This window comes from Schistocerca gregaria, chromosome X, assembly GCF_023897955.1.
Source record: "Schistocerca gregaria isolate iqSchGreg1 chromosome X, iqSchGreg1.2, whole genome shotgun sequence".
NCBI lineage: Eukaryota > Metazoa > Arthropoda > Insecta > Orthoptera > Acrididae > Schistocerca > Schistocerca gregaria.
In genome coordinates this window covers 548138578-548162522 of record NC_064931.1, presented here as the reverse complement: position 1 = coordinate 548162522, position 23945 = coordinate 548138578, and the positions used below count along the sequence as shown (strand labels likewise).

The following is a 23945-nucleotide window of genomic DNA, read 5'->3' as shown; positions in this document are numbered from 1 at the left end:
ATACATTAATGAGCCAAAACATTCTGCTCACTGCCGACCGCGAATTTGGTGGCGTTGAGGGCATGTGACATGGTAACAAAAGTTTGTAAGCAGAGTAGATACGGATGGGGGATCACCTAAGCGGAGATACGGGCTACAAATGAGGAAATCTGTTGAGATAAGCCGCGTTGACACACACATTATTATTATTATTATTATTATTATTATTATTATGCAGAACCCGTGAACGAGTGTCTCGAAAACGACGTAGTTGGTCGAATGTGCACGTGCTACTGTCGTGAGCATCCACAGAAAGAGGGAGGACAGGAAAACTACAGCTGGGCGCTAAATGGTTGGATGTCTACGACTCTTCACAGAACGTGGGATTTGGAGACTTCTCTCCCCTTTAAAGTATGATAGATGGTTATCTGTGGAATCTCTGCCAAAAGAACACAACGCTGGTGCACAAAATTGTTTCGGAGCACACCGTCCATCGTATCCAAGGTTTGACCTGAATTCGATCCCACGACCTCCTGTTTTCTACTCAAGCGCCTTACAGCTGAACCACCAGTATAACATTGCTACTTAAATCTGTGCTACTCTGTGGCACCTTATTCTTATGTCTCATGTAGACACGTAGACGTAAGTAAAAATGTTATATCTACTATAACATCTTCGCTGGTACATCTGATAGTGGCAAATCGCCGAAAAGAGCTCGTCGTGTAACTTGCATCACTACGAGTACATAAATAATTGGTGCAGCAAGAAACTTGTGCCTAAAATATGTCGTTCTTCGACCTCATGCAAGCTCCGAGGCCACAGGAAATTGGTCAAAAGTGATCTTAGTCTTGCTACCACTTTTGAGCTCTCGGCGGTTATACACCACGTCTTCTGTCTACAACCATTTATTCCTGCCTCGGTATACATCTGCGCCCGCATCTCGTGGTCGTGCGGTAGCGTTCTCGCTTCCCGCGCCCGGGTTCCCGGGTTCGATTCCCGGCGGGTCAGGGATTTTCTCTGCCTCGTGATGGCTGGGTGTTGTGTGTTGTCCTTAGGTTAGTTAGGTTTAAGTAGTTCTAAGTTCTAGGGGACTGATGACCACAGATGTTAAGTCCAGTAGTGCTCAGAGCCATTTGAACCATTTTTATACATCTGCGTATTGCGACATTAATTGCAGTGAACAGTTATTCATACTATCCTTGACCAGGAAACGTCGGTAACTCATTTTAAAAGGGAATTAGTCTCTTTCTTCCGATTGGCTTCCTTTATGTTCCCTCTGCTATTTACATAATATTTGCGGAATAAACGCACCTTATTCCTAATTTCTATGACTACAGCGTAGTGCTTCACCGTAGGGAATAGAGCTTTATTTCTCTTTTTGTTACTTCGTTAGACTCTGATGAAGTGATGGTGATTCGACTGCAGTCAATCTTCTGTCTACATTCGGAATTGCCATCGGTATGCCGTCATAGTTGTAACATTAAAATCGTATCTTCTGTTTCATATGATTCTTGGTAAACGGTTTAGATAGGTGTCCTAAGAGTATTACTTGCAAATACCAAGTTAGTTCTTGCTTCTAGGTGATTAGTTGACTGCAGTGAGGGAATTCTTAGGACATTATGTATCGAAGACAATTACATCAACAGGCAAGTGAAGTCTTGCAACAGGTAAGATGATCGATCGCCTGGCATTAAAGTAGACAGTTACGTGACTGAAGGAGATACCAGAGAAACAGCCTGGTGCACAGTCGGTGACACACAGTGCTTGGCTGCATGTCGGGGCGCCATTTTCACAATACCCGCTTCATGGGATAAGAAGTGAGAGTGTGGTTGTAAAGTTCGAACCAGGTGAAGGAAAGATAATGACGATCGTAGGCCTCGTGCAGAAATCTACTATATCAGTAAAACAGGGAAATACTTCGGTCGTCCCTGGGAGAGGTTGAGCTTACAAGACCAGTTGTGTTCGCAATATGGAAGGAGCCGCTGGAGGAGATTCTCTTAAGCCAATCGCGGACGAAAGGCCAACGGTTTTCCTGGTAGAACAGGAGATCACTTCTAGATCGAAAGTGAGCAGAGGTGCGGTACAGCCGTCTCGGAAGCCTCTGGCTGAGCGGTTATTAAACCTAATCCTAACTTGAACACTAAATAATTACCGGAATCCATCACGATTCAAGAGAATCTCGTATGCCTTTGCTGGCACAGTGATAACACTCAACAGCCTCTGATGCTGGATTCGACGCACAACTGGGCTCATCGTCGCCGCAGCAACCCACCTTGCAGTATGAAGGTAAACTCACCGTACGTAGCAAAACCCTTTTGCTGTTATTCTCAGATTTTTCTCGCGTTCAACGGAACTACGTTCGTTTTATCCTAATAGCTTGTGAACTGAAACTCATTAATAATAAATGTAGTTTTTACCAGGTGCCAGCGGCCTTGCCGTAGTGGTAACACCGGTTCCCGCCAGATCACCGAAGTTAAGCGCTGTCGGGCTGGGCTAGCACTTGGATGGGTGACCATCCGGTCTGTCGAGCGCTGTTGGCAAGCGGGGTGCACTCAGCTCTTGTGAGGAAAACTGAGGAGCTACTTGATTGAGAAATAGCGGCTCCGGTCTCGGAAACTGCTATACGACCGGGAGAGCTGTATGCTGACCACATGCCTCTCCATATCCGCATCCAGTGACGCCTATGAGCTGAGGATGATGCGGCGGTCGGTCAGTATCGCTGGGCCTTCATGGCCTATTCAGGAGGAGTTTTTTGCTTCTTTCTAGTTTTTACCAGGCTTTCTGTGTCCATGAATACTATTGTATTACCCGCCTAAGCAAAACAATTTGTGTTGCCACCCTTGCGCGACTTGCACTTGTTGATCGTCCAGAAATGATTCAAATGGCTCTGAGCGCTATGGGACTTAACTTGTGAGGTCATAAGTCCCCTAGAACTTAGAACTACTTCAACCTAACTAACCTAAGGACATCACACACACCCATGCCCGAGGCAGGATTCGAACCTGTGACCGTAGCGGTCGCGCGGTTCATGACCGTAGCGCCTAGAACCGCTCGCCCACCATGACCGGCTGTTGATCATCGATCCAAGGTCGTGATGCTGTTTGACTCTACAGACGGGTATGAACAAACACCCTTTGATTGATTACATCCTTTCTCTGAAGATTATTTCGAATAATGCGATTAATGTGAGCGGTTACTCTTTTAGAAAAATCGTCGAGTAACATTAGTTCGGCGACCGTCATTTATTGGACTGGTGGGGAGGGGGGGGGGGGGGGGGGGGGAGTGCAACCACCACTAGTAGAAGTATTTTCTTCATAAATTTAATTTTCTATAGCACACTGCTCAATTACTATTTTATTTCGGGTACTAACTACATTCCAAACTGCTTTCCCGGTGTCACATATTTGCAACAGTGTGGTTCCGCGGAGGTAATGGAAGGCAGTGCTATCTAACCCCTCCTAATAAAAGCTTCTAAAATTAGTTTTTCACCGTTAGCTCGAATATCTACGTTAAAAATTGAAAAGTAAGAGAATATTCATGCTATGAGAGAAAGAACAGCCAGCATGTGGTGCGGACGCCTACAAATCGTGTTGGTTGGCAAAACATCTGCCGCAGCCGTTGACACCTCCGCTTTGCAGAGCGGCGCGCTGAGTGATTAGTGGATGGAACGCCCGCTGCTCGTACGACTGAATATTGATTAAAAACTCGCCAAACAGAGCAAATAATTTTTGTTGTTTCGTGTCCATTGCGAGAACAACAGAGTCCGTACAGCAATCTTGCTGCAACTGCAAACATGCAATCTGCCGAATAAGAACGCTGGGTGCCAAAAAATGCTTAATTCGAGGAACAGTAATTCCAATCCCTGAGCCGGCGGGCAGTTAATTCGTTGCATAGCACTGTCGCGAAAGTAAAACCGAAGGCCAGAACTAAAATATGGAGAAAATAAAGAAATTTTACATGCAAAATTAAAGTCTGCAAGTCATACGGTCATAAGTCTCTAAAGGGGTGCTATCGGGAAACTGATTTACTTCGCTCTTGAAACATTTATTTTCACTCAGAAACTTATCAGTCAGCATGCATGTGGTGAAACTATTTAGTTGCTCATAAGTATTCACAGATGATCTCACCTGCGGCAGAACGATGACCTCAGTTGTGGTTCTTAAAAATTGTTACGCAACGCACGGTTATATTGACTGTTGACCGCCAGTATATATAAAAAAGAAATGTAATGCTCGGGAGTAAACGAGATGCTCTGACTTCGTTTGAATACGGCAGCGACAACTGATCACTGAAATTAATAAGAACCGTCGTGCACCTAGGAGTGTCTGTTCGGAGTGATTTTAGTTGGAACGGTCACATACATCTAACTGAGGGGAAGACAGGTACCAGACTCATATTTACTGGAAGCGTCCTAAGGAAGTGTAGTGGACACACGACATCTCTCTTGTTCATCTACATACATACTCTGCAAGCCACTGTACTATACGAGGTGGAGGATATGTTTCACCACTACTAATCATTTCCCTTCCTGTTCCAGTAGGAATAGAGCAAGGGAAAAACGACCTTCCATATGCCTCCGTGCGAATCCTCACTTATCTTATCTTCGTGGTCCTTAAGCGAAATATGCGTTGGCGGCAGTAGGCTCGTTCTGCAGTCAACTTCAAATGCGGGTTCTTTCAATTTTCTCAATAGCGTTCCTCGAAACGAACGTGTCCTTCCCTCCAGGGATTCAGGGATTCCCATTTTAGTTCCCAAAGCATCTCCGTAATACTTGTGTGTTGATCGAACCTATCGGTAACAAATCTAGCAATAAGCCTCTGAATTCCTTCGACGTCTTCCTTTAACCCGACCTGGCAGGTATCCCAAATACTCGATCACACCTCCAGAATGAGTCACACTAGTGTTCTACGTAAGGTCTCCTTCACAGATGAACCACGTTTTCTCATTCTCGGTCCACAGCTCGTGGTCTAGTGGCTAGCGTTGATGCCTCTGGATCACGGGGTCCCGGGTTCGATTCCCGGCCGAGTTGGAAATTTATCTTCCCGGGGACTGGGTGTTTGTGTTGTCCTCATCATTTCCTCCTCATCATCATCATCATTCGTGACAGTTGCTAGATTGGAGTGCGTAAAAAAATTGGACTGTGTAAAACTTAGGACTTTGCACAGGCGCTGATGACTGCGCAGTAGAGCGCCCCACAAGCAAAGCATCATCATAATAATATCCTAATTCTCCCAGTAAACCGAAGTCGACTATTTGCTTTCCCCTCTACAGTCCTTTCAAGCTCGTTCCATTCCATTCCATACCTCTTTGTAACGTTTCGCGTAGACATTTAATCGATGTGAACCTGTCAAGGAGCACACTACTAATGCTGTATTCGAACATTATGGTATTGTTTTTCCTGTTCATTACCATAAACTCACGTTTTTCTATATTTATAACTAGCTGCCATTCATAACACCAACTAGAAATATTATCTAAGTCATTTAGTATCCTTCTACAGTCAATCTATAAGAAACTTCTCCGTCCGCCAAACAGCAAACAGCCACAGGTTGCTGCTCGCCCTGTTCGTTAGATCATTTATGTACATCGATAATATTAGCGGCTCTCTCACATTTCCCTGGGACACTCCTCACAATAGCTTTGCTTCATGAACACTCGCCGTAGAGGACAACGTAGTAGGTTCTAGTTCTCAAGACCTCTTCGAGCCGCTCACACATCTGGGAACCTATGTAGTGTGCTCGTACCTTTGTCAACAGCCTGCAGTGGCGTATCGTGCACAGCGCTTTTCAAAAATCTAGGAATATGGAATCTGCCTATTTTCATCCATAGTTCGCAGGATATCATGTGAGAAATGGGCAAGCAGAGATTCGCACCAACGATGCTTTCTAAAACCGTGATGATTTGTGGACAGAAGCTTTCTATGTCAATGTACGTTATTTAATTCTAACTGAGAATACGTTCAAGAATTCTGCAGCAGGCCCATGTTGAGGATATTGGTCTGTAATTTCGAGGGTCAGTTCTTTTAATCTTCTAAGTACAGGAATCCTCTACTCTTTTTCCCAGTCGCTTGGGACTTTGCGCTTGGCGAGGGATTCGCGATAAATGCAAGCCATTGCCACAGAGTATTCTTTGTAAAATCGAATTCGGATTTCATCCGTACCTGGCGACTTATTTGTTGCCATCTCTTTCAGTACGCTAGAGATGTTCAGTGTTCTGTCCTCCATAATGGTGTCTGTGCGATGTTCTAACGACGGTATATTTGTGCAATCTTCCTGTGTGGACGATTACTTCAACGCGAAATTTAAACTTTTTTCTCTCTTCTTGCTATTTTCTGTCGCCACACCAGAATAGTGAACGAGTGACTGGATAGAAGCCTTCGACTGCTCAGCGATTTTAGGTAGAACTAGAATTTTCTCGAGTTCTAGGCTAGAGCGTTTGCTATGGCACGACGGTGTTACACACACGCACCAACTTCTACTTTTTTCTGTTGTCATTTGAGTGTCCTCTTTTGAACCGAGAGTGTCAGTCTTTGCATCCACAGTGTTTTCCGAATTTTGTTATCAAACGATGATGGCTGTTTTCCATTGTTAATCCACATACTCGGCACATACGTTTCCAGAGCGCGATTTATAATGAGTTTAAACTTCCCCCATAATTTCTCCACTTCCAGCATAGTGGAACTAAGTGATCCTCATTCACTGTCTAAGTGGGATGCAAGCAACTACTTATCTGCGCTTTCTAGCAAAAGTACTCCCCTAGTCTTCTTGATTCATTTGTTAACTTTAGAAACCATCGTCGATACGATGACATTGTGATCACTAATCCCTGTCTCTGTACTGACACCATCTTAAAGGTCAGGCCTGCTTGTAGCTACAACGTCTGAAATATTCATATGGCTGGTGGCTGTCGAAATAGCTCTACACGACAGTTTTCGGAAAACGTGTTCAAAAATGCTTCGCAAGACTGTCTGTCCGTGCTTCCTGAAATGAATCCATAGATGCCCCGATATATACGTGGTAGGTTGAAGTGGCCTCCAACTAATACTGCATGATATGTGTATTTCCGCGCCATTGACTCTAAAACTGTCATCCGGGACTGAGGTGGCCAGTAAATACCTTCAACAATTAACTTCATTACACTGAGGCTTGTTTTACGTCCAAACAACTTCACAGTCATCTACATCTACATCCATACTCCGCAAGCCACCTGATGGTGTGTGGCGGAGGGTACCCTGAGTACCTCTATCGGTTCTCCCTTCTATTCCAGTCTCGTATTGTTCGTGGAATGAAGGATTGTCGGTATGCTTCTGTGTGGGCTCTAATCTTTCTGATTTTATCCTCATGGTCTCTTCGCGAGATATACGTAGGAGGGTGCAATATACTGCTTGACTGAAGGTATGTTCTCGAAACTTCAACAAAAGCCCGTACCGAGCTACTGAGCGTCTCTCCCGCAGAGTCTTCCACTGGAGTTTATCTATCATCTCCGTAACGCTTTCGCGATTACGAAATGATCCTGTAACGGAGCGCGCTGCTCTCCGTTCGATCTTCTCTATCTCTTCTATCAACCCTATCTGGTGCGGATCCCACACTGCTGAGCAGTATTCAAGCAGTGAGCGAACAAGCGTACTGCAACCTACTTCCTTTGTTGTCGGATTGCATTTCCTTAGGATTCTTCCAATGAATCTCAGTCTGGCATCTGCTTTACCGACGATCAACTTTATATGATCATCTGGGATTCTTACTATAAATGTGTAACAATATAAATAATGACGATAAAAAGAACAGCAGTTACGGATTTGTACAGATAGCCTGTGTGTGTCACAGAAATGTTCCACAAACTGTAATGCGAGACACTAAAGTGAAGATGTCTCGTGAAGACCACAGCTGTCTAAATTCCGAGAGCTCAGTTTCCAAGACAGGAAATGCGTGACTTTTTCCATTTCTTATCTCGCATAATGATTAAGAGGGCAGAATTAGGGAGCATATTAACATTATTTTTGCCCACTCAACGACAGGAGTAGGATAGACTGTGGTATAATGTAAATACACACGAATGCTGACGTGTGAGATTGCACACGTTGTTGAGAGTAGAGCTGTCTGTGGAAAACTGGAACAGGCTTCAAACCAGTGAAGTATTAGACGGAGACAGCCATAAAGCGTTGCCTCACAAATGCTGCTTTACGGCAAGGCGCATTGTCATGTGGACACAACCATCGTCTCTGAACGGTACTGCGCACAGTACAAAACGCGATAATATTACAACACTCTAACTACGAAGAAGCCCGCTACACCGTAATACAACCTCCACCATACTTCACAGTTGGCACTAGACATTATACACTACTGGCCATTAAAATTTCTACACCAAGAAGAAATGCAGATGATAAACGGGTATTCATTGGACAAATATATTATACTAGAACTGACATGTGATTACATTTTCACGCAGTTTGGGAGCATAGATCCTGAGAAATCAGTACCCAGAACAACCACTTCTGGCCGTAATAACGGCCTTGATACGCCTGGGTAATGAGTCAAACAGAGCTTGGATGACGTTTACAGGTACAGCTGCCCATGCTGCGTCAACACGATACCACAGTTCATCATGAGTAGTGACTGGCGTATTGTGACGAGACAGTTGCTCGGCCACCATTGACCAGACGTTTTCAGTTGGTGAGAGATCTGGAGAATGTGCTGGCCAGGGCAGCAGTCCAACATTTTCTGTATCCAGAAAGGCCCGTACAGGGCCTACAACATGCGGTCGTGCATTATCCTGCTGAAATGTAGGGTTTCGCAGGGATCGAATGAAGGGTAGATCCACGGGTCGTAACACATCTGAAATTTAAAGTCTGCTGTTCAAAGTGCCGTCAATGCGAACAAGAGGTGACCGAGACGTGTAACCAATGGCACCCCATACCATCACGCCGGGTGATACGTCATTATGGCGATGACGAATACACGCTTCCAATGTGCGTTCACTGCGACGTCGCCAAACACGGACGCTACCATCATGATGCTGTAAACAGAACCTGGATTCATCCGAAAAAATGACGTTTTGCCATTCGTGCATCCAGGTTCGTCGTTGAGTACACCATCGCAGGCGCTCCTGTCTATGATGCAGCGTCAAGGGTAACCGCAGCCATGGTCTCCGAGCTGACAGTCCATGCTGCTGCAAACGTCGCCGAACTGTTCGTGCAGATGGTTGTCTTGCAAACGTCCCCATCTTTTGACTCAGGGATCGAGATGTGGCTGCACGATCCGTTAACACGAGCAGCAATGTCGCGATACGATAAACCGCAATCGCGATAAGCTACAATCCGACCTTTATCAAAGCCGGAAACGTGATGGTACACATTTCTCCTTCTTACACGAGGCATCACAACAACGTTTCACCGGGCCACGCCGGTCAACTGCGGTTTGTGTATGAGAAATCGGTTGGAAACTTGCCTCATGTCAGCATGTTGTATGTGTCGCCACGGGCGCCAACCTTGTGTGAATGCTCTGAAAGGCTAATCATTTGCAAATCACAGCATCTTCTTCCTTTCGTTTAAATTTCACGTCTGTAGAACGTCATCTTCGTGGTGTACCAATTTTAATGGCCAGTAGTCTAGAAGGTAACATTCTCCAGACAATCACCAACAGCAAATTCTTCCATCGGATTGCCACTCGTTTCCATTCACCCACTGTCCAGTAGTGTCTCCTTTTACACCACTTCAAGCGTCGCTTAGCTTTCACACTGAAATGTGCGAAGTTTTTGAAGAGCTGCTCAAGCATTGTACCTCGTTATTTTTAACTCTCCACACACGGTACTTCTGTTAGCTGTACTGCTAGTCGTGCTTTGGGAATCACGTGTGATTCCTTTCTCTAATTTCATCTGATTGTTTACAAGCACTATTCGTAATGCTCATCTGCCCCTGTCCGTTAGTGCATGAGATCTTCTTGGTTTTCGTTTGGCTGTGGTTGTTTTTCGCGTTTCCCCTACACAGTCACATCACTAACAGTCCATATGGACACCTTTAGAAGGCTTCAATGTCTGGACTTGTTATTCTGGTGGTATCCAGTGACTTGTCCACATTATAGGTCACTGAACTGTCCTGACCTAACGATTCTACTGTTACTATTTCTTCACTGAAACCTCGTGACACCGAGTGTTCAATTTTGCATTACATACTGATGTCCGGATATTTTTGATCAGACAGTGTATTCGCGCGCAGCAAGAATCAAACTGAAGTCCCAACTGAGAATGCTGAACATGGTGTCATGTAAGCCTTACCTGATCGTCGCTTCTGGTTGTCCTATGTAACATGCCTACTAAAAACATTAAAGAGCTTGTCAAAAAATGTCTGATGTTGACTTAAACCTTCTGTTTTAGTGCTCATTTTGACCATCGTGGCCACAGCAAGAGCATTTAAAAAATCTCACTGTACGCCGGTGAACTTTTATTTTATTGTCCATTTTCGCACCAGACATGACTACTTAAAACCTAGTCATAACGTGCAAGCTGATAGTACGGATTGCTATGAACTTCACAGTAACTTAACATGCACATAAAAATATCACCTTGTTTTGCATATTTGCATTGTTATCTTGGGTGAAAATTTAGCCAAAGCAAATACGATAGTTATTTGATAAAGGGAGTCGATATCTGATAAGCTTACTGTTGTTTTCTGAGCGTCATATCGTATTTGACCCTCGTATCAAAATTTATCTACTTCTTAACAATACTTTGGCTAGTGTCGGACAACTCTGGGACGTAACCAAGTAATGTCGCGATAACAGCGCCGAAAACCACTGTCCTGCGGTGAGGAGAAGAGTAGCTTTACGAGCAAGTTGACCATACCTGAGTTACGTGTTTACTTACATTTGTTTGGGATGCTGCTTTCATGTCCGATACATGTTACGTCGTTGAAGTTCTGATAGAGGCTTCTTTCATATACCATAGGACAGATATATTGTTCCATTAAAAAAAGTCGGTGTCGTAATTCGGCCGCTATAAACGATAAAAAATACTTGCGAAAGTAACTTAACAAAAACTGCACCTCGATATATTTGTTGATTCTGAATATATTCGGGGTGGCCTATCTTAGCTGACTCACCCAGAATATGATTGCGAATGGGTTACTCCCACTTTGATAAACGCTAAGGAATATCTGCATTGTGTATAGTCCTAGACGAACTGAGAATGATTTAGTCAGAAGCGGGAGCAGAACGACGCTTGGGCACGTAGGCTGCTGTTCCCTTGCGCTGTATTTATCGGATGTCCTTCTCTCGACGCTTTTTGCTTCGTAACTAATTTCCGCTCGAGTTTCCGTTCTCGAAATTTTAACTAGCAGTACTTTGCTGAGAATAAAAAAAGGGAATGAGGGGTTGCAATCGGAGAGGGGCAGCGTCCCGCAATTTCAAGTGGTGGCCGCTTAAATTGCTGCAACCGCGGCTACCACTTTCTGCAAGAGCAGCGGATTCGGTCCGCGTGGATATGAGTGCACCTCACACGGCGAGGTAACGTTTTGCAAGGGCTGGCAAACGACCGACGAACTTACATCGCGCGGTTTATTGCTTAATGAGAGAAAAGTAACTGAAACAATTTGAGCAGCGTGAGAAGCAGCATCCAGTTCAACTGAAAGCGTCCGGTAAAACGTAAACGCGTTTCATTGCTGTTAACTGTATTTCGCTGAGTTCGCGGCATACTGAAAAGCGTTTGACAGGCTCGTCTTGCAGTTATTTTTTACTCATTCGTTTTCTCTCCAGTTAATTAGCTAAGAATTTTACGAAACCGCTGACAGGCTGAAACTATGTGCCGGACTATACCTTTCACAGGAAATGTTGTTATCTACTGACCTTTAGAGGTTCAGCTCACGACCTATACCACACCTTCACTTCTGTCAGTGCAGAGTGGCCCAAAGGCCCGTTAACATTTGAAAATCCGCTAATTCACGGAATAATATGAATGCGTGCTGTTTGTTCTCTCGGAAATGTCCGAAAGAACAGACACCACGCATTCATACTCGTATAAGTAATTCGTCTCGATGTTAAATGGATCCACCACCTTCAGTGCGGATGGCTATAATGACACAGCCGGGTAAAATGTAGTAGCAAGGTAGTGGACGAAACCAGCTGAGTAGTGCCACCTGCACTAAGCTGTATAGAAAGGTCGACTGGCAATCCTGTTCCTATATATATGGCGACGAGCTGCCAGCTTCTGTCTTGGTACTATGAAAGAGAAACTTACAGGTAAGCATTCAACTTTTTACTTGTATTCACATTTATTCATTCATTAATATTGTATGTAATTACACGTTTGCCGGCCATGGTGGCCGAGCGGTTCTAGGCGCTCCAGTCTGGAACCGCGTGACCGCTGCGGTCGCAAGTTCGAATCCTGCCTCGGGCATGGATGTATGTGATGTCCTTAAGTTAGCTAGATTTAAGTAGTTCTCAGTTCTAGGGGACTAATGACCTCAGATGTTAAGTCCCATTGTGCTCAGAGCCATTTTTGAACCATATGAATTACACTTTTGAGAAAAACATTAATTATCTTGTAGAGCATACTTTTAGCTATGTCTTAAGAGGTAGAAGATTCTGCTAGAGCACTTAGTAGTTGAAACTCTCTCGAATGAATGGAAGAAGGCGTTTGAGGCTACAATGACATACCATGTGTCAGGGTTACACGAGACAGTATTTCATTTTACCCCGATGTGGACTCTAGTTCTGTTCTGTGTGATCTCTGATATTAATTAAACTGTGTATTTTACATAATAGCAATAGGTCAGTATATAGTAATAAATTAAAGGAAACATTAAACATGAATTGATGAATGTGCAATGATACACAAATGCAGTGAATTTACGTAGGCCAGTTATAAGTACGTGAATTTCCCCTTTCAGATAGCAGCCAATGAAGTAAAGAAATCGTTAAGAGAGCCTCGGAACGCGGTACAGATGCAGCAGGCTGTGATTCTATCACCAGAGGCGAGATGGGATGGCTGCGTTGAAAGCATTCGGAGTTTTCCAGGCTATGATTAGAAGACGAACTAGGAATACGGACAAAATCCTCAATGGTGTTCAGAAAGGACTGGGCAGATTCCAGCCAACTTTCAACACTGCACTGGAGCGTGAATTGACACATCATCTGGAACTATTGCAGTCGTGCCTGTTTGGTATGACTACGAAGGAGATGAGGCAACTTGCATTCCACATAGCCGATGAAAGCAAAGAGGAAAAATAGTTTTGGAAAAGAAATATTGCACGAGAAAGATCTTTCCGGAGACAACAATGATGCTTCTGAAGATTGTCACTGTTAGCACTGCTTGCAACTATACTCGCATTGAAAACAAGGAGAACACAGGTTAAGGTGTGAGCGGTGTAATCTGTGGGTACACACTCAATGTGTAAGAGTAAACCACAGAACAATAAACTTTATTTGTAATGTATGCAAATAGATAGGATAGGTGAGAACTACTTTTTTTTCAAAAAAACGGAAATAATTTTGTTCTTTCATGGATTAACATTCGTAATTCTACTTTCGGTCTTCTTTTCTTGTTCAACTGAACTGAGAGTCCTTAATTGATAATGTTGAAGAAAAGTTTCAGGAACAGTCTTTTATTCGTTCTTAAGTACAAATCTATTAAATATATCCAATCTCTAATGTTTATTTGAATTTCATGCGCTTTTTTGCTCCTGTGTTATTCTACCGTGACATCGGTCTAAAACCATATATCATGCGTGTTTTACAAGAATGTCAAGATCGTACAGTTTATATTCATTTAAAAAACATGGCACCAAGATAGCGAAACCCACAAGTGATTGAGGCATGGGCCTGATAGATTTTGTTTAACATCATGGTCTATGAAGCAATAATGACCTAAAAACAAAATGGTATGTCATTTTAGCCAGACGTCCCCTACGTCTGACCACCTGCGGGAATTTCAAAGTAGCGGGTATGGAAGACATGGACGGGGACCGTGGATAGGTGGCGATAGGCGGGAATGTGGGTCGTCCAAGTGGCGAACTGAGGGTGTCCGCATAGTTTCGATAAACACTTTGTCCGAGTGCCGCAGTGGTTAACGCGACTGCCTAGTAAATAGGACATCCCGAGTTCGAATTCCAATGCGACCCACATTTTCACTAGTCGTCGCTGATTCCGCATAAAATCCCGGTGCAGCTGACATCAATAGTCTCTCCCTTTTCCTTTCTCCCCGCTCCACATTCAATTTACATAATTTGAGGAATAACGTAGATAGTGGTAGACACACATGCCTGAAATAACAAGGCGTTTCACTGAAACCAAAGAAGAGTGTAAAAACCGGCCAACAGATGATGTTGGGGCGACGAGGCTCCCTTTTTACACTCCGATGGTCTTTCAACGTCCACAACTGCATAATTTTGGATACCAAATATCCTATAATTGTCGTGGAAAATGGCTCTGAGCGCTATGCGACTTAACTTCTGAGGTCATCAGTCGCATAGAACTTAGAACTCATTAAGCCTAACCAACCTAAGGACATCACACACATCCATGCCCGAGGCAGGATTCGAACCAGCGACCGTAGCGGTCGCTCGGTTCCAGACTGTAGCGCCTGGAACCGCACGGCCACTCCGGCCGGCTGTCGTGGGAACTCCAATGCATGTTTCGACAGTGATGTGGATTTACATCAATCGCGACAGGACCCTTGTTCTTCGGGGAAATGTGGGGTGTTGCTTTTCTAGCTGTCAGCGCTACGAGTGCAAAGTACTCCGATATGTCACGGAATCTCATCGTCCCTTGCCTGGCTAACAAACATTTTCATGAAAATAAGACTTTTATACAGGACGGCGTTGCACATGTGTGAAAGATGTCTTGCACACTTCGTTTGGTGAGAATCGCTTGCTGAATAGCCACTTCCGTCATGTTTGGCCTCGCAGGTATGCAGACCACAATCCGTCTGATTATTGGATGTGAGATTACATGAAGTAGCAAGTACAGCGCAATCGACCGGCCTCATTAGGGATGCTAAAAGACAACATCCGACGGCAGTTTATATCATACCTACTGACGTGCTATTCAGAGTGTTGTCCCTCGACTACAGGAATTGTTGAGGAATGATGACCGATATGTTGAGCATTTGCTATATAAAAAAACATCACCTTTGCTACAAATCAGTTGTTACGCTAATTATTGGTTTTGTGTCATATGCAGCTCGATTGGCTGGTCATTTTGTGCTTTTTTTGGTTTCAATAAAACCACAAGTCATTTCAAGCAATTTTCACCTCTTTACCTACATTATTCCACGAAGCATTGCATTTTCAAATTCTTTCCCGTGTTCCAAACCTCACTGAAGCTGTCCTACATATCTTACTAGTTCAGCGCTTCTGAAATAACTGCCATTGCGGAGAACTGGCTTACCCTCAGCCTATGAGCTATTTGCAGAATGATTTTTTCACTCTCTAGGAGCGTGCGATGGTTTGAGACTTCCTGTTAGATTAAAACAGAATTGAAACTGCGAAGACGTGTCCTGCCCGGACTGAAGTGTCGGGTAGAGCATTGCCCGTGTAAGATGAAGATCCGAGGTTAGAGTACTTGGCCAGCGCACATTTCTAACCTCTCAGTAAGATACGAATCAACTCACACTCCGCAGTGGTGAGGAGAATTCATCCTTAAAGAATTTTGTTCCGACATGCAACATGTTTGAAATATACAAATTATACAACTTAAGATCCGGGTACCTTGTTATTCTCTAAATTTTTCGAATGTGTTCGGCCTCCAAATATAGGTCGATTAAAGAAGATTGTAACCTTTGGCGTCTTCGATAAACGTGTTATCGTTCATGTACGAACCGTTCTGGCGACGCTGAAAGATACCAGTCTCATATCAGTTCATTGCATTGCCGTATGCTAGAATGCTTGTATCTCTAAGGAATCACAAAAAGTTACCATCCCACACGTAGTGTCGTATCGCTGACAATCCCTAGAGTTGTAAATGTTCCAGGTACTGTATAATCTTGCGTGGGAGGTACACACATTATTGGCCTTCTACGGATTGGTATGCGAATTACCTGTGTGAAGGTGTCTATTGACCATACTTGCATGAATGATCAGCTACAATACCAGCGTGAAGCTTTTTGTATTTTGTGTTGTATTTGCTGTTGAAAATACACTCCTGGAAATTGAAATAAGAACACCGTGAATTCATTGTCACAGGAAGGGGAAACTTTATTGACACATTCCTCGGGTCAGATACATCACATGATCACACTGACAGAACCACAGGCACATAGACACAGGCAACAGAGCATGCACAATGTCGGCACTAGTACAGTGTATATCCACCTTTCGCAGCAATGCAGGCTGCTATTCTCCCATGGAGACGATCGTAGAGATGCTGGATGTAGTCCTGTGGAACGGCTTGCCATGCCATTTCCACCTGGCGCCTCAGTTGGACCAGCGTTCGTGCTGGACGTGCAGACCGCGTGAGACGACGCTTCATCCAGTCCCAAATATGCTCAATGGGGGACAGATCCGGAGATCTGGCTGGCCAGGGTAGTTGACTTACACCTTCTAGAGCACGTTGGGTGGCACGGGATACATGCGGACGTGCATTGTCCTGTTGGAACAGCAAGTTCCCTTGCCGGTCTAGGAATGGTAGAACGATGGGTTCGATGACGGTTTGGATGTACCGTGCAATATTCAGTGTCCCCTCGACGATCACCAGAGGTGTACGGCCAATGTAGGAGATCGCTCCCCACACCATGATGCCGGGTGTTGGCCCTGTGTGCCTCGGTCGTATGCAGTCCTGATTGTGGCGCTCACCTGCACGGCGCCAAACACGCATACGACCATCATTGGCACCAAGGCAGAAGCGACTCTCATCGCTGAAGACGACACGTCTCCATTAGTCCCTCCATTCACGCCTGTCGCGACACCACTGGAGGCGGGCTGCACGATGTTGGGGCGTGAGCGGAAGACGGCCTAACGGTGTGCGGGACCGTAGCCCAGCTTCATGGAGACGGTTGCGAATGGTCCTCGCCGATACCCTAGGAGCAACAGTTTCCCTAATTTGCTGGGAAGTGGCGGTGCGGTCCCCTACGGCACTGCGTAGGATCCTACGGTCTTGGCGTGCATCCGTGAGTCGCTGCGGTCCGGTCCCAGGTCGACGGGCACGTGCACCTTCCGCCGACCACTGGCGACAACATCGATGTACTGTGGAGACCTCACGCCCCACGTGTTGAGCAATTCGGCGGTACGTCCACCCGGCATCCCGCATGCCCACTATACGCCCTCGCTCAAAGTCCGTCAACTGCATATACGGTTCACGTCCACGCTGTCGAGGCATGCTACCAGTGTTAAAGACTGCGATGGCGCTCCGTATGCCACGGCAAACTGGCTGACACTGACGGCGGCGGTGCACAAATGCTGCGCAGCTAGCGCCATTCGACGGCCAACACCGCGGTTCCTGGTGTGTCCGCTGTGCCGTGCGTGTGTTCATTGCTTGTACAGCCCTCTCGCAGTGTCCGGAGCAAGTATGGTGGGTCTGACACACCGGTGTCAATGTGTTCTTTTTTCCATTTCCAGGAGTGTATTTGTCAACGAAACGAACCGCGGGTGGTCGATCACCATCTCCTAAGATAAAACCGACATCTGCAGGGTTGAGGAGGGAGGGGTAGGAGCTGGGCTGTGCCTCCTGAAACTAGACATCGCGCAAGGACACCTTTATTATATTTTCTGAAACTGTGACTGTAAGAATTGCTACTTTAATTCGTAGAATTTTTAATTTATGATGAGAAGGACATCATCTTCCACGGTTATGAGAGACTGAGAAAGGGCAACACTAAGCACTGTATTATGGAGCGTGATCTTTTTCGTTTGTGAGCCTCTTTCCCGTACTACGGAGCGTAATGTGAGCTCTAATGTTTTCGTAATGAGTGAGTTGTTTCCTGCGCACTTATTTTTAGACTCAAACGACATACCACGTAGTAAAACAGAGCTTATATTGTTGAAACTATTGTTTTTCATTACCTACTTACATCCCTTCAAAACTTTAACAAAAATGAGGAGCATTTGTTGAAGTCAACTCAGAGAGCACGTCTATATGCTCCACATGTCTGGTCGTCGGCTTCAAGGGCATCATGTCTGCGGCTCTGCATACTAACATCTCTGCGCTGAGAAACCTCGAGGTCTTAAGAGTCCATGTTGTGATGTACCATCCCACTCACAGAAACTTACTGATTAGAAGTACCCTCTTACAGGAGTATTCTGGAAGGTAACAATTGCCTGGAAGTCGCTACATCAAAACACACGTACTGCCACTCCACAGGTTAAAGTGGGAGTCGTCCAGTGGTGTACATGGTGGCATATCCGTTGCAACATCACAAAACGTGTAGCTATCACTCGTCGTGGTTTGTCGTCTCGCATATGTACCCCATACATGAGCCCTTCTCCGAGAAGTACTCCGTAGCGTGGAATAAATTTTAAACCTACGGCTAACGCAATTTACTTAAGTTCATAACGTGTGTCGTATAACTTTAATGAAGAGTGAAGAAAGAAACGAAGGAAGAGAAGAGTTTTAATGACCCATCGACGACGGGATCATTAGGTACGGAACAGACATTCGGATTGGGAAAGGAAATCAACCGCGTGCTTTAATGGAACCATCCTGGCATTTGTCTGAAACGGTTGGGGGAAATCACGGAAATCTAAATCAGAAGCCTTGCATCTTAGCACTACGCCACCTAGCTCGGTATTTTAAGGAAGAGTGGTCCTTTCATTATTTAAAAATCAAACAAGCCTGATCATAGATATAAATCCTGCCTCGAAAAAAAAGCTGACTAATAACAGAAATAGTTTTCCATATAACTACAGACCTATATCATTGACATCGGTTTGCAGTAGGGTTTTGGAGCATATACTGTATTCAAACATTATGAATCACCTCGAAGCGAACGATCTATTGACACGTAATTAGCATGGCTTCAGAAAACATCGCGCTTGTGCAACGCAGCTAGCTCTTTATTCGCACGAAGTAATGGCCGCTATCGACAGGGGATCTCAAGTTGATTCCGTATTTCTAGATTTCCGGAAAGCTTTTGACACCGTTCCTCACAAGCGACTTCTAATCAAGCTGCGGAGCTATGGGGTATCGTCTCAGTTGTGCGACTGGATTCGTGATTTCCTGTCAGGAAGGTCGCAGTTCGTAGTAATAGACGGCAAGTCATCGAGTAAAACTGAAGTGATATCAGGTGTTCCCCAGGGAAGCGTCCTGGGACCTCTATTGTTCCTGATCTATATAAATGACCTGGGTGACAATCTGAGCAGTTCTCTTAGGTTGTTCGCAGATGATGCTGTAATTTACCGTCTAGTAAGGTCATCCGAAGACCAGTATCAGCTGCAAAGCGATTTAGAAAAGATTGCTGTATGGTGTGTCAGGTGGCAGTTGACGCTAAATAACGAAAAGTATGAGATGATCCACATGAGTTCCAAAAGAAATCCGTTGGAATTCGATTACTCGATAAATAGTACAATTCTCAAGGCTGTCAATTCAACTAAGTACCTGGGTGTTAAAATTACAAACAACTTCAGTTGGAAGGACCACATAGATAATATTGTCGGGAAGGCGAGCCAAAGGTTGCGTTTCATTGGCAGGACACTTAGAAGATGCAACAAGTCCACTAAAGAGACAGCTTACACTACACTCGTTCGTCCTCTGTTAGAATATTGCTGCGCGGTGTGGGATCCTTACCAGGTGGGATTGACGGAGGACATCGAGAGGGTGCAAAGAAGGGCAGCTCGTTTTGTATTATCGCGTTATAGAGGAGAGAGTGTGGCAGATATGATACACGAGTTGGGATGGAAGTCATTACAGCATAGACGTTTTTCGTCGCGGCGAGAGCTTTTTACGAAATTTCAGTCACCAACTTTCTCTTCCGAATGCGAAAATATTTTGTTGAGCCCAACTTACATAGGTAGGAATGATCATCAAAATAAAATAAGAGAAATCAGAGCTCGAACAGAAAGGTTTAGGTGTTCGTTTTTCCCGCTCGCTGTTCGGGAGTGGAATAGTAGAGAGATAGTATGATTGTGGTTCGATGAACCCTCTGCCAAGCACTTAAATGTGAATTGCAGAGTAGTCATGTAGATGTAGATGTACATGCATATGAGACTTACAGCAGTTATATGTACATGCTAATTATTTCAGACGAATCAAATTACAGTTTCTTGCTGGACATAGCTTTTATACTGGAAATGAAACCCTTAACATTTCACGTTTTACTTCGACATAATTTTTTGAGGTTAAAGCGAAATTGTACTTCTGCCTTTCAATAAGGCTTTTGCGGAAAGAAAGGACCACACCATCGATACTGTAATAGGCTCAAGATAGTAGATAATTGTTACGTACGATAATAGTATTTTTCCATAATGACACGAACGTATTCTCAGATTTTACGCTACGTTGTTTATTGAGGAAAGGACCTCTCAGCGTGTGCTCAGTGACTGTTACAACCGGTATTGTTGTAACTGTTCAGCCTGTCGTAGTATTTCGATTTATTATTCTTTCACTAGAAAATTAATTTTATTCTTGTTTGAAGATATCACTTTGACATAAATAATCAATTTTTGCTACGTTTTGTGAGACTGGTTGGCATTCGCTGAGCGAATTAGAGCTGCAATGATCCAGGTCTTTCTTAATGAGTGTAGTGTCCGTAAAAATATTACCCATATTCCTCTCATTATCTTCGTGACAACCCAAATACCGCGACATTGAAATTTCCATTCACAACGTGGAGAAAATTATCAGCTTGACGGTGTCACTTTTGGAAGGTTCTGCCGTAGTATATCATTGCAACCGATTAGTCAGTCGAGTAAGCGTTTCACACATGCTGCATTAATTGGTATACAAGGCACCGAAAACCAGCACACAGTCTCGTTAGGCGGCGCTAACAGTGGCGCGTGTTGCGATGAATGACGCCTACACCGACGGCTTTGCGAGAGAGCGAGCTCGGTGGAATACATCGCGGGTCTGCTAATTCTATTGCTATATGGTTCCGTAACGGATTATAGGAATGATTCATACATATTACACTATTTGTTAGCACTAGTTCTTTTTGAAAAGATGCTACTTGAGAATAGGAAAATTTTTGGAAATTTGTTGTAAGTTCCTATGGGACCGAAAAGTTGGCTTACACACTACTTAATCTAACTTAAACTAACGACAACACACGCACACATTCCCGAGGGATGACTCGAACCTCCGACGGGGGGGTGGGGGGTGAACCGCGCGAACCGTTGCAAAGTGCCTGAGACCGCTCGGCTACCCCGCGAGGCTGAGAATAGGATTTTTTTCGTTTTTCGGTTTGTCCCCTCTCCTTACCAAGAAAACCACCAAGTCTCTCCCCTTCACAAATCACTTTTGAAGTCACTAGTATTATCTTCTCTTGTATTCATTTTGAGTCAGTCATCTGCAAGACTTCCAACTGTGGGTGAATGATTTGCGGAGAGAGTGGGGGGGGGGGGGGGAGGGGGCGGAGGGGGGGGTCAGCAAGTCGTCTTCATGTCGGTGTCTGTAAAGCCTTTACACCTGTCTGTCGGAAAGGTGACAGATCTGTAACAGAACAGAAATCCGGCCTCAGAAATTAATATATTTACCAAATCATACAAGGATAATCGCCCAGGATCATCGGACAGTGCCATGGCAGGATGAACGCCAACGAAAAGGAATATTGTGCGCATTTTTCATTATCGGGAGGTTTTACCAAAAAACAAAAAAACAAAAAATACATAATTAAGTGCTCCTGAGATTCGAAAACGACTTCAACAACAAAAAAGTTGAAACTGCAATCAAATCATCTCTCTTTACTTTTAGCCCTTGTGCACTTATGTTTCCTAATGAATGTTGTCATTCTTTATGTCCAACGCTAGCTGGCATAGTGAACGCTTTATCGTAGCCAAGATAGACACGAAGCCCACTCCTAGTACAGTAGTACAAGTTAATATGCGATATAAATCCGTAGATGATGAAAAGATTGAAGAAATGTAAGATTAGATAAAAGAAATTATTCAGATAGTTGAAGGAGATGAAAATTTAATCGTCATGGGCGACTGGAAATCGACAGTAGGAAAAGGGAGAGAAGGAAAAATGGCAGGTAAATGTGGAGTGTGGTAAAGGAACGAAAGAGGAAGCCTCCTGGTAGAACTTTACACACAGCAGAATTTAGTCATCGCTAGTATTTAGTTTATCTACATCTACATCTACATCCGTACTCCGCAAGCCACCTGACGGTGTGTGGCGGAGGGTACCCTGAGTACCTCTATCGGTTCTCCCTTCTATTCCAGTCTCGTATTGTACGTGGAAAGAAGGATTGTCGGTATGCTTCTGTGTGGGCTCTAATCTCTCTGATTTTATCCTCATGGTCTCTTCGCGAGATATACGTAGGAGGGAGCAATATACTGCTTGACTCTTCGGTGAAGGTATGTTCTCGAAACTTTAACAAAAGCCCGTACCGAGCTACTGAGCGTCTCTCCTGCAGAGTCTTCCACTGGAGTTTATCTATCATCTCCGTAACGCTTTCGCAATTACTAAATCATCCTGTAACGAAGCGCGCTGCTCTCCGTTGGATCTTCTCTATCTCTTCTATCAACCCTACCTGGTGCGGATCCCACACTGCTGAGCAGTATTCAAGCATTGGGCGAACAAGTGTACTGTAGCCTACTTCCTTTGTTGTCGGATTGCATTTCCTTAGGATTCTTCCAATGAATCTCAGTCTGGCATCTGCTTTACCGACGATCAACTTTATATGATCATTCCATTTTAAATCACTCCTAATGCGTACTCCCAGATAATTTATGGAATTAACTGCTTCCAGTTGCTGACCTGCTATTTTGTAGCTAAATGATAAGGGACCTATCTTTCTATGTATTCGCATCACATTACACTTCGCTACATTGAGATTCAATTGCCATTCCGTGCACCATGCGTCAATTCGCTGCAGATCCTCCTGCATTTCAGTACAATTTTCCATTGTTGCAACCTCTCGATACACCACAGCATCATCTGCAAAAAGCCTCAGTGAACTTCCGATGTTATCCACCAGGTCATTTATGTATATTGTGAACAGCAACGGTCCTATGACACTCCCCTGCGGCACACCTGAAATCACTCTTACTTCGGAAGACTTCTCTCCATTGAGAATGACGTGCTGCGTTCTGTTATCTAGGAACTCCTCAATCCAATTATACAATTGATCTGATAATCCGTATGCTCTTACTTTGTTCATTAAACGACTGTGGGGAACTGTGTCAAACGCCTTGCGGAAGTCAAGAAACACGGCATCCACCTGTGAACCCGTGTCTAAGGCCCTCTGAGTCTCGTGGACGAATAGCGCGAGCTGGGTTTCACACGATCGTCTTTTTCGAAACCCATGCTGATTCCTACAGAGTAGATTTCTAGTCTCCAGAAAAGACATTATACTCGAACATAATACGTGTTCCAAAATTCTACAACTGATCGACGTTAGAGATATAGGTCTATAGTTCTGCACATCTGTTCGACGTCCCTTCTTGAGAACGGGGATGACCTGTGCCCTTTTCCAATCCTTTGGAACGCTTCGCTCTTCTAGAGACCTACGGTACACCGCTGCAAGAAGGGGGGCAAGTTCCTTCGCGTACTCTGTGTAAAATCGAACTGGTATCCCATCAGGACCAGCGGCCTTTCCTCTTTTGAGCGATTTTAATTGTTTCTCTATCCCTCTGTCGTCTACTTCGATATCTACCATTTTGTCAACTGTGCGACAATCTAGAGAAGGAAGCACAGTGCAGTCTTCCTCTGTGAAACAGCTTTGGAAGAAGACATTTAGTATTTCGGCCTTTAGTCTGTCATCCTCTGTTTCAGTACCATTTTGGTCACAGAGTGTCTGGACATTTTGTTTTGATCCACCTACCGCTTTGACATAGGACCAAAATTTCTTAGGATTTTCTGCCAAGTCAGTACATAGAACTTTACTTT

At 44.4% G+C, this 23945-nt stretch overlaps 1 protein-coding gene and 1 pseudogene across 4 annotated transcripts in view; both read left to right on the top strand.

Moving 5' to 3' along the window:
- The window catches only part of LOC126297807 (protein O-linked-mannose beta-1,2-N-acetylglucosaminyltransferase 1-like), a 1990313-nt gene that overhangs the window by 90167 nt on the left and 1876201 nt on the right, over positions 1-23945 (top strand). The window lies entirely within an intron of this gene.
- LOC126299797 (5S ribosomal RNA) lies at positions 2402-2519 on the top strand (annotated as a pseudogene).